Raw genomic sequence first — 11,982 nt, 5'->3', positions numbered from 1 at the left:
GCCCAGAGTTCAGGCCCCACGACCGGACCCAAAAAACAAACAACAACAAAATATTGGCAAGTATATTGTGAAAATATTGTCTAGTTGGATAACATTCAAATTGAAGACTCTCTGATAGAAAAGGGGTAATTAATTCAAATTAGATGCCAAATAGTATTATTTTTTAAAAGTTACTACATAAACAATAATATTTACTGTACCAATACAATGAAATTATATTTTATACAGCTTATTTTTTAATTTTATTATCAAAGTTATATACAGTAGGGTTACAGTAATTGTAAGTAGTGAATACATAACTTTTCAAACTTGTTAACCTTCCCTCATATTTCTCACAGTTTTCTTTCACCCCTTCACCTCTCACAAGTTGTAATGTACATTTCCAACATATTGTCTTGTGCGTATTGCTATTGCATTGGTTGGCCCTTTGTCCTTTGTTCCTCTTCTCTTCTCTAATTAAGGTAAATGAATACACAATACACAGGGTAACAAAATCAAATACAGCAGGGATTAAACCATAGGGAAAAAATCCATTGCTGTTCTTCTTCCCTTCTCTAATTAAGGTAAATGAATACACAATGCACAGAGTAACAAAATCAAATACAGCAGGGATAAACCATAGGGAAAAAACCATAAAAAATAGAAATCACATAGGACATTAAAAACAACAACTGCAAATAAAAATCTCTTGGATTTTTATCTTGGATTTCATTTTGCTCAACATCAACAAATATGGTCATATATATGCATAACAAAGTCACTGGAAAATAATAGTTGCATAGACACTATATAATGAAAACAAGATGTTAATTTTTTTATGTTAAAGATGGAATTAGGATTGGTGAATTCGTGGTTCTGATGAAGGAATTTCAAAAGAGTTTAAATTTTAATTGTTCAAAAAATTTAACAACATAGCCTATTAAGAAAATTTAAAATTGCCTGGGAAAATAGGCTTTCATGCAAAGAAGTCCATGGAGACTTAGTAGAGAGGAAGCAATGTGGTTGAGGATGGCTCTTTTTCACACTAAACAAACAAACCTCAGGAACCTTGCTGTAAATCCTGTAGGTTCCCTTGAGAATTGTCTTTACCCTGGAAATATACTCTCACTGTGTGAAACAAGGTTGTAGTGGAATTTAAACACAAAATTCTTAAAAACATAAGATATCAAAATTTGTGAATTAACCTTTAATTATCAAACAGTAATTCTCTGAAAATGAAAATTTGGGTCAAAATATTTAGGGAGAAACTGCCCTCCCCAATGAAAGAAGGTATTGGGTTACACTTTTCTCTTTGTAACACTTTTCACAATGTCTTTGCACGTGAAGCAGTGAAACACAGAAAAAAAAATCTGATTGGATACATCAAACCAATGATTTCACATTTCTAAGTGGTTCACAAAATATAATATCCTTATTAACATGAGATAGTGAAGACAAATTACATAAGACAAAAAATTTTGGGATTAGAAAAGAATTAAAAATAGAAAAGGTTAGAAAATTGTTCTTAGAAGTCCTAGCTAAGCACGTTGGCTTCAGCAGTGGAGGGAGGCCCAAACTTTTTGATATAGATTCTCTGAATATTTTTGCTACCTAAAGTGACAGAGCTTATTTGGCTCACTACACTGAAGAACTGATTGAATGAAGACAGGAAAATAAATTCTACATCCAAATGAGACAACTTAAGAGAGTTTTAAAAGAGAAACCATGAAGATGTAGCAGTGGCTGAGGCTGTGTAGTCCGTCACTAGACGTAAAGCCAAGGACCAGTGATAAATTGGAAATCAAGCAAGAGCTAAGAGGAGGACATAGAAGTAGGACATAGAAGCATTGTCCTTTTGTAACAGACACTATCTTTCAAGGTATGGGTAATTTAATTCTGTTCTCATTCATACATCTTGTTGAGCAAATGCAAGCCCAAGAGAAAAATAATCTATTGAAATAATTTTGCAAGGAATAACTTCACTGTTCCTGATATGGTATCTAAGGAGAGTCTTAAGAGAGAAGATAAAAGCAGTGTAGTTTTTAATTCGTCTAAGCATCATGTTAGGAATATATATCTTTGAGGTTAGAATTGATTAAACCAAAAAGTGATGGAGTACTTATTTTTCTGGGCACTTTAGACACAAGAAGACATTCAAGGTAACAGAAAAGGAAAATGTATAGCCAAATATTTGTGATCACAGAATCTTCGACTGGTTTTCTGGAGAGAAATCTTTACATTAGATTTTCCTCATTAACATAGATGTTCTTTCATGGCAACCAAATGCAAGAGGGAAGTTTAATGGACTCGCTTGCCCAATTCAACAGCATGATAAAAAATGGCAAGTAATATTTAGTGAATTACTTTGACTAATTAATTTGCCAGAACAAAGAAGGAAAAATATAATTCAAAATCGACTTAAAAGTATGAAGAAAACATAGTGAAGAGAGATGAAAGAAAACATAGAGGATTGTTTTCTCTCCAGTGGAGCAATGGGTTCTTGATCTTGTTTCATCCATTCTATCTTCTCAAGCTATCAAGTGTGGCTGAGGGCTGGAGTATCCAGTTCATCCAAAGAAAATTAGCAGAAGAAAGATAATATTTGCAGCTGATGTAGGTGATTTATAACCTTAGACAATCTATTTAAACCTGTTCAAAATTCTCCCATACCCCAAACTGCCCTCTTTGAACAGCTTTATTTGCTTTTACCAAGACTGCCCTTCATTAACTCCTTAAAATTTTGAGAGGTCATATTCATACTCTGTAGAGATTGCTATTTGGTTGTGATTTTTGCGTGTTTTTTATTTCTTGTTGTGTTTATTAACTGAATTTCATAAGGTTGTGCAAGTGTGTTACAATTAAATATATCCATCCAATTATCTAATACTCCTGGATCACAATGACTCCTTCTATCATTCTCAACTAACCCCTTCTCCAAGCTTTATTTCTGATATATCACTTCCTTTATCACATGTGTATTCTAGCTGTACTTACCCTTTGTTCAATTTTTCATCTTTACTATTATTCCTCTCTGGTTTCAACTTCCTCTTTGATACTCATTCTGTTAAAATGTCTGATAATACTTTGAAAGGTTTATATATATTCCATGGAGTTTCAATCCTGCATATACTTGAACTGATGTCAGCTTATATTTCCATAATTCACTCATCTGTAGTAACAATTTGCAAGAATGGAGATGCGAAGCACCTAGACATAATTGTATTCTCATCTATTTGGAAGATTGATCTTTAGTCAAAAAGAAAGTTTAAAATGGCATAGAATGTATTCCTAATTATCAATTTTTATAAATGGCTTTGTACAATGGTGTGTGATTATTTTATTTTACCTGGGATAATATTTTCTACTACTTGTAGGTTTTGGAAAAAGAAGAAAACTAAGATTTACTATTATAGAGGAATATGTTAGAAATAGAAGACAGATTTTATGTTTTTCACATCTCTGATGAGTACTCATATTCAAGACATAAAGTCATATTTCTTACTATGTTATACAGATAGAGAAAAAATAAAACAACATTTGATAAGGCAACTATTTCTGACTATTGTCACTATTTGTGGAGCACATGGGCAGCAAAGATGGTTCTGAGAGGGAGTTGAGTGGGCAGAGCCCAATTTACTTTACCTTCACTGCATAACTAGACCGTGGAAGTTTAGGTGCATGATAGGGTGTGGCCTTTACAGTGATTGGTTCCTCTTCCTCCCCTCCCAAGCCACGTGCTCTTTTTTTTTCTTTAAAAAGGGCTTGCTCTGTGTTAATAAACGAGTTTACTGCTTGACTTGACTCCCTGCTGCGTCTGATTTTCTCCTGGGCTAAGGGAGGCTGGGGAACGGGCTACCAGCCACACTTACCTTTCCTTAGACCCCGTTTGTCTTTCGTGGGATGGACGAAGACCCAACAACTATTGTGTTGAAATTAACTTCATTAGCTAACCTTTGGGTTTGAAATATGGGAGGCTGATCTATTGAACACATTTTTGGAAGGCACCTACTGAACAACACAAATGGTGGGTGGTACTCTTTCTACACTATAATGAATGGTTGAACCTGTTTGTCATTGGTGCTGGGTAAATACATCAACTCTATTGTAACTTGCTCCCTACACTTGAAAAACTTGTAATGGCACTAAGTATCAACTACTTGTCAAAAGTTATTTTGGTGAATATGATTTTAAAATGTTTATTTGAAAAGGAATACACTTTCAGGAGATTAAATGTACATTGTCATTGGTTTGAGAGTGACCACATTTTTATATCACAGAACCAAGTTTAACTGAAGTATCAATGTTTTGAAGCACTAAGGATCTTCTCATTTAATGTTTTTCTAAATTACATTTCACCTCTAAGTCAAGTTTTCCAAAAGTTGATAGAGCAATTATGGATCTATCATTCCAGGAACTCTTTTTTGGACCACTTATGCTGGACTGAAATATTTCATTACTCATTAGAGGAGGAGTATTAAAAATAATCTTATGACATTTTGTGATCTTGTTCACTCATATGGATTGGTCATATGTAAACTGAAAGTTTGAATTACAGCACTGTCTCTCAGATTTTGCGATCTCCTCATTCATTTTAAGTTGCCTTGCATTTCACAATTGCTTACTGATAATTCCTGCATCTCAAGGAATTGGGGATCTGAAATATAGGAAACGAGAAACTGATATGGGTCTTCAATTAGTTTCTGTTGGCATGTTGCATGGGCCTAGGTGAGAAATCTTGCCCATGTTATCTGATGATGCAGATAACTGGGTCCTGGGATCCTAGGATCTCATTTAGGAAGTAAGACCTCATTTGGGAAAATTTCAACTGCAGAAGTTTAGAAGTAGCTCTTAAGCAAGGCTTACTTTGAATCCATTGGCTCCACAGAGCTATCTCAGTTGGATAAATTACTACTTGAAACAGCCATCACCTTTGGACCTAGCTATAAATACTTGAAAGTACAATCAAATCCAAAATGGAAAATATTTAAAATAGGAATTGACAAAAATTTGCAAATGTGAGCAATGGACTGAACAATAAAATTTTTCGACTATTCACAGAATTTCAGGGAAATAGGATCAATAGCACTGTTAGAAACAATAAGGTTTCCTTGTAACAAATAGGCACCCAAGAATATAACCCTGTATAAAGATTGCAACATTAACTATTTAGTTTAGATGATACTCTATGCTTCAGCAGCATGTATAACCAAATTACAACAATACAGAGATTAACAGGGCACTTGCATAAGGATGCTATGAAAATTTGTGAAGTATTCAAAATTTTTCATTCTTCACATACAAGAAATGAAAAACATTAAAAATTGATTACAAAATTACAAGTAAAAATACACGTAATTCATATAATTAATAGTTTGACATCAGTGTATTAAATCTTCACCTTAGAAAGGCCTTTATATTTCCTAACAAATGAGGCAATGTCATGCTTTCTGATGGAGGCATAGAATTGCATTGTGTATATATACCACATTTTCTTGATCCATTCATCTACTGAGGGGCATCTGGGTTGGTTCCAGATCTTAGATATGGTAAATAATGCTGCAATAAACATAGTTGTGCTGGTACCTTTAGTGTGGTCTTGTTTGTAAACATTTGGGTAAATGCCCAAAAGTGGGACTGCTGGGTCATAGGGGAGCTCTATGTGGACTCTTTGAGGAACCTCCATACTACTTTCCAAAGTGTTTGAACAAGTTTACACTTCCGCCAACAATGAAGTAATGTTCCCTTCTGTCCACATCCCCTCCAGCATCTGTTGTTATTAGAGTTCTTGATTTTTGCCATTCTAACTGGTGTGAGGTGGTATCTCAATGTTGTTTTGATTTGCATTTCTTTTATGGCTAGGGAGGTTGAGCATTTCTTCATGGGTCTATTGGCCATCCTTCTTTCTTCTTCAGAGAATTTTCTCTTTAAGTTATTAGCCCAATTAATTTTTGGGCAGTTGTTTCTTTGAGGATTTGTTGTTGGGGGATTTAATTTTCTGAGTTCCAAGTATATTTTAGATATGAGACCCTTGTCTGATGTATGGCTAATGAAGGTATTCTCCCAATCCGTTGACATTCTATTGATCTTGCTAGCTATGTCCTTTGCCATGCTGAAGCTCTGCAACTTCATGCAATCCCATTTGTCCAACCTTTCTTTGATTTGTTAGGAAACAGAAAGACTTGGAAAAATTATATTAAGTGAAGTAAGCCAAGCCCAAAGAAACATAGGTCCTATAATTTCCCTTATTTGCAATATATAGTATATGTATGAGTCAAGCAGAAAAGGTCAGATAAGGGGATGTTAGGAAAATGAACCCTAAGATATGTATTTTAAATGTTTTTTTTTTCTTTTTTTTAATTTAATTTAATTTTATTTGTGAACATACTGTACAGAGGGGTTACAATTAGATGGGCAGGATAATGCGTACATTTCTTACCAAGCATTGCAGCCTCCTCCTTTGTTTACCCTTCACATCCCTTCCCATCCTCCCCTTCCCCCCAATCCCAATCCTTCTCCTTTGCCCCCCCTCCCCCCCCCCCGCACCGACGTTGTAAATCTCGTTTTGGACATGACAACTTGTGCTTCTCATTGTTGAAACAGGTCCACCTGTATCCTTAAACAATTGGTTTTTCCCCATCTCCTCCACAAGTTATACTGACATCCAATATAGTAAAAGCAGGGGTTATACTCTGGGGGAGGGACATACAAAGCAACAAAGAGATAATCTTATAAATGCGTTAGAAACACATGCATGAAAGAAAAAAAACATTAAAATACATATCTAAGAGTTCATTTTCCTGACATCACATTATCTGACCTTTTCCCCTTGACTCATACATCTACTAGATATTGCAAATAAGGGAAACCATGGGACCTATGTTTCTTTGGGCCTGGCTTACTTCACTTAATATAATTTTTTCCAAATGTTTTTTTTTCTTTCATGCATATGTTTCTAATGCAATTATGAGATTATTTCTTTGTTGCTTTGTATGTCCCTCCCCCACAATATAACCCTGCTTTCACTGTATTTGATGTCGGTATAATTTGTGGAAGGGAAGTGGAATAACAAGTCGTTTAAATAAGGATACAGGTGGACATGTTGCAACAATGAGAAGTACAAGTTGTCATGTCAAAAACGAACTTTACAACTTGGGGGGGAGGATTGGGTGTGGGAGAGGGAGGATAGGAAGGGATGGAAAGGGTAAACAAAGGAGGAGGCTACAATGCTTGATATGAAATGTACTCACTACCTTGCCCATGTAATTGTAACCCCTCTGTACAGTATTTTCACAATAAAAAAAGAAATAGAAAAAAGATAGGACTTTATATGGGGCTGGGAAGGTGGATCAGTCTTAGAGTGCTTGCCCTGCAGGCCTGAGGCTTTGAGTTCGATTCCTCAGCACCACATAAGCAAAAAGAAAAAAGCTGGAATTGGCACTGTGGCTCAAGTGGTAGAGAGCTAGCCTTGAGCTTAAGAGCTGAGGGACAGCGCCCAAGCTCAGAGTTCAGTCCCACAACTGGGCACCCCCCCAAAAAAGAAAGGCCTTTACATAGCATAACCTCTATAAAACTTTTGAAATTAGACAACATTTTCGTTCTATTCCAAAGAAATATAATACTATAAGGACCTAGGTAACAAAGGAATCTTAAACTATTTCTATATGGAATGAAACCTGAAAGGAAACATTAATGAAGCTATATATTATAAAGTAGCATAGAATTCAAAGTATCATATCTGGGGGACAATAAAATAGATTATGGACACTATACAAACATAGAATATAGAATATTTTAAAATATACTTTTTCAGACAAGCATGAGAAATATATTTAGTTTCTGTATTAATTTCAATAGATAAGTTAAAATTATTTCTGATTAAAAAGCCACAAAATCTGAAGAAATCATTATAGATGTATACAAAAACACTTGAATACATTTTGATATCAAAGGCAGGCAAATCACTTGAAAGAATTCCACAGAATCCATGAATTTTTACAGTAAATGATTGCTGTTATTTGTATTTTGAAAATATTTTGTATGGACACAAAGGATGGAATGGCATTTTTGAAATTTAAAAAAAGTAATTGAATCATTAGGACTTAGTGGAAAAATTTGTGCATTCTTGCACAACTTCAAAGAGGTAGTGATACATACTTATTCTTTTAGCAATATCAAATGCAGTTTCTTCCAAATTGTTCTTCAGTCATGGTTTTATGTAATGTTTCATCAGTAGGGGATCAAATGAATTTTTGCTATCTTAATTTCCATCAGCAAGATTCAAGGGGGTCAAGAGGCCTTTAGAATGGGCCTTGGAATCTGCATCATGATGAAGTGAGAAAAAAGCCACTCTGTTATTATTCCACTTATAAGCACTGTGCAGATATGTCCATCCATCTACAGTTATTGTATGTGCCACTTGAGCCACCAACTCAAGGACAATGTCTAAGTGTCCACTGTAGACTTCCTGATGAAGAGGCGTATACTCATCGTCATCCCTTGTATTCACATGAGTGACCTTTTTGGAAAGTAGTCTCCGCACTGTAGTAAGCCAATTATTTTCGGCAGCACAAAGAAGAAATTTGCTTGGATCTTTCTCTATTTTTTTTATTGCAACTGATATCATTTCTCATATTTTCATCTTGTTCCTCATCTTTATCAGAATTGCCTAACCAGAGACTTTGAGTGCCAGTGAAAATGAGGTGTCCATGTATTTCCCTAATAGTACATGTTGGTTGACCTGCTCAGAAATATCTGGTGAATTTTCTGCATCTTTTTTCACCATGTTTTATTTTCTCTTTTTCCATTTTTACTATTCTAAATTATTCTTACGAGAGTAGGGATTTGATGGAGAGCAGAGGAAAGATGTTCCTCCGTATTCAATGGTACAGACTGAAAATGAGGACTATGGCTGTCTTCATGTGCAGCTTATTCTAGGAATGAGAAAATATGAAATAATGCCTTCTACATTAATGATTTGTGAAATGGCAGAGCAGAAAATGAAATGATGAAACCAAAAATATAAAAGCAAAATAAATTAGGATAATTATGGAGCAATCATATTATCTATGAGAACCATGAAAGAGAGAGAGGAACAGAGAGATGTGCAAGGACCTACCTAGCCACAAATCCATGCCTCTGATCAATTTATAGAGCAAGCAGAATTTTATTTTTTTAAAAAGATGGAAAGAGAATTCATGTATTAACTTGAAATTTGTAAATTCACTTTTGTAGCCTACATAAAGAGACACAGATTTACTAATATACAGACAAGAATCTAAATCCTTGATACTTCTAGTAACATATCTCACTTAAATCAGTTGAATCACACTTTTCCTGTACAATGAAGGAATAGGCCCAGACTAGGAAAGCAGCTAGAGAAGGCAGGCCAATTGTATCTGTCACAAAAACTTTGCGGAAAATGGTATTTAGGATTACTTACTGGTGATCCACTTGCACTGGAAACATGATTCTGACCTATTGCTTGCTGATTCTGAACTATTGTTTGATCATTATATTCTCCAAGAAGAAAAAGTGGGAATTAATAACAAAGGACTATAATGCATTTTGATTTCTCATTAAGCACTTTCAATCATAAAAATCACATGAAGACAATAGACAGCCCTATTTTTTAAGATGAAAACAGTGACTTAAAAAAACAAGGAATTTACGTAGTCATGCAAAGGAATTCTATTTTATTACTGCATTATACATTTTTTCTAATGTTGGTACCAATAAATATTGGATCAATTAGAAAGCTCATATGTTCAACAGTGAGTTCTATTACACTATATCATAGTATTTTTTTGTGTAAGGTCTTAAGAAGAAATTTTCATTACTAACTTGAATTTCTGATAGGACAATATCATCACTGTTCAGCTTGCTTCTATACTCTCAGTTTTAAATTGCTACCTAAGTATGTGCATTAGATAATCATAGAGAAGGGAATATGTCCAGAAAGGAAGCCATAACTTAATTCAGCAAAAGTAGGTACATTGAATCATTTTGGAATTATTTTCTGTGCTTGCGAAGATTACTATTGACTTTGTCATTCCTTTGGGGGAAACAAAGTCATATTTACACATTTTCTGTCGGTCGTGGGGCTTGAACTCCAATCCTTGGCAATGTCCCTCAGGTCTTCAGCTCAAATTTAGTGCTCTACCTCTAGCTACAAAACCACTTCTGGGATTCTGGTGTCTAATTGAAGATAAATGTCTCATGGATTTTCCTGACAATGGCTTGCTTTGAACCACAATCCTCTGGTCTCAACCTCCTGAGTAGCGAGTATTATAGGAATGAGCCACCAGTACCTGTCTCATATTTGCATTTATGTGCACTAAATGACATTATGTAGACAAAGAATGGAAATTTGAATCAAATGATGTGACATTGCAGCTTTTTAGAAAAATTGAGGTAGCAATAAATATGTCCTCCTTTTCCATGTTGTTACATTAATGACTCATGAGGTGTGGGACTCTAACCTTAGCATCCTCTGCTGTCTGCTTTTGTGGACTTAGTATCAGAAATTGTTCATAGAGAAATATGAAAGACATAGATTTTTAGAAAGCAAAGGAAATCAGTTGTGAAAGAACAGCATAGAAGGATATACAACTTATCACACAAAGATTAAGAACTAGTCTAAGTGATTAGAATGCTAAAGGCACTGAGGATTAAGCCTAGTTGATAACTAGTTCTTCAATAACCATAAATGCTTCCATAGAACAGTTCGTGGTGTAACTTAGTTATTACTATCATTTATTCCTTCAATCTGGAGTTATTCCTTCTCCTCTGTCAAAACTATTAATTAACCTCTGCCTTTTCGGTGCCCTGATTTACCAAAAAGATTTCCAAATCTCACATATGTACTAACCTTTTTATTGTGATTAGCAGTTACCACTCAAAAGCCTGGAATCTTTGAATTTCCAGGATTAATCTTCACCTGATATCTAAGCATACTACTGGCATTAATTACCATGATCTATTATGAAAACATTTTTTTGTTCAACACAGTATTCTAATATAGATAAAGTACATGAATTAAAGACTATTGTTAGATATCATTTGGAAGGAACAATTATATATTCCAAATATGGGTTCTTTATTTTGCATTTACTTGATAAATGACTCTTTTGCCCATCCCGGGGCTTGAACTCAGGGCCAGGGAACTGTTCCTGAGCTTCTTTTTTATTTTACATCAGTGCCAACACTCTACCACTTAAGGCAAAGCACCACTTCCAGTGTTGCCTTTTCTGTTTATGTAGTATGGAGGAATTGAACCCAGGGTTTCATGCATGCTAAGCAATAACTGTTCCATAAAGCCAAATTCCCAGAGCCCTAAATGACTTTCTTTTTTATATTCATAAGTTTTTTTTTGTGTGTGTGAAAATATAGTACACATGGGTTACCATTACATGAGCAAGGTAATGAGTACATTTCTTTTTTTTTTTTTTTTTTTTTTGGGGGGTCCGGTCGTGGGGCCTGAACTCTGGGCCTGGGCACTGTCCCTCAGCTTTTCAGCTCAAGGCTAGCGCTCTACCTCTTGAGCCCCAGCACCACTTCCGGCTTTGTTTTTTTTTTGCTTATATGGTGCTGAGGAATCGAACCCAGGGCCTCAGGCATGCAAGGCAAGCGCTCTACCACTGAGCCACCTTCCCAGCCCATGAGTACATTTCTTTTCAAGCATTATTGCCTCCTCCTTTGTTTCCCCTTACCATCCTAGCCCACCGATCCTCCCATCCCGTCACCAAAGTTGTAAATTTGTTTTTCAAAATAACGTCTTGTGCAATGGGACTTTCTTAGGATGGCATTACGTTTTCATTCTGTTAATATGTATTATAATTTAGGGGAGGTGGTAGAAAAGGAAGTGGAAAACAATACTAAATCCAGTAAGGCTGACATTCCTATCAGATTACTAACGAAGTCGTGTTAAGACCTACAGGACTCATAGGGCTGTTGCATGTGACATTATTATGGAAAACACTATTAACTGTGATCTCCAACATCCAT

The 11,982-nt window shown here is 35.2% G+C and overlaps 1 pseudogene; it reads left to right on the top strand.

Moving 5' to 3' along the window:
- Positions 1 to 5,164: 5,164 nt before the first annotated feature.
- Positions 5,165 to 5,264, top strand: LOC138830095 (U6 spliceosomal RNA; annotated as a pseudogene).
- Positions 5,265 to 11,982: the final 6,718 nt, after the last annotated feature.

The sequence above is a fragment of the Dipodomys merriami genome, unplaced genomic scaffold (genome assembly GCF_024711535.1).
Source record: "Dipodomys merriami isolate MVZ:Mamm:240054 unplaced genomic scaffold, mDipMer1.0.p SCAF_183, whole genome shotgun sequence".
NCBI lineage: Eukaryota > Metazoa > Chordata > Mammalia > Rodentia > Heteromyidae > Dipodomys > Dipodomys merriami.
This window is presented reverse-complemented; position numbering and strand designations above follow the sequence as displayed.